Genomic DNA, 425 nt, shown 5'->3' on the forward strand with positions numbered 1-425 from the left:
ACCGGTGCAGTGACGGACTGCCACACATACTCTTCAGAACATTAGATTCATCCGTGCTGGAGCCGTGCCGACTCACAACCCACGCAAGCTAGATAATTCCGCACACAGCTGCAATTCCAGGTTTTCAAACAGAGATGGCGACAAAGAGACAAAACTTACGGACTGCAGCTTTAATATAGCAATTGACATTTTATTGTTGTAATGCCTGTTTGTGATCTTTTTATTGCTATGTTGCACTTGTACTTTGTATTGTGTGAAACGTTATATAATTTGATTTAATACAATTCTCTCTATCTATCTATCTATCTATCTATCTATCTATCTATCTATCTATCTATCGTATATAAAAATCAGTGTTGGGGAGTAACTAGTTACATGTAACGACGTTATGTAATTTAATTACAAAATATATGTAAATGTAATCA

This window comes from Sinocyclocheilus anshuiensis, unplaced genomic scaffold, assembly GCF_001515605.1.
Source record: "Sinocyclocheilus anshuiensis isolate Anshui unplaced genomic scaffold, SAMN03320099.WGS_v1.1 scaffold13, whole genome shotgun sequence".
Taxonomy (NCBI): domain Eukaryota; kingdom Metazoa; phylum Chordata; class Actinopteri; order Cypriniformes; family Cyprinidae; genus Sinocyclocheilus; species Sinocyclocheilus anshuiensis.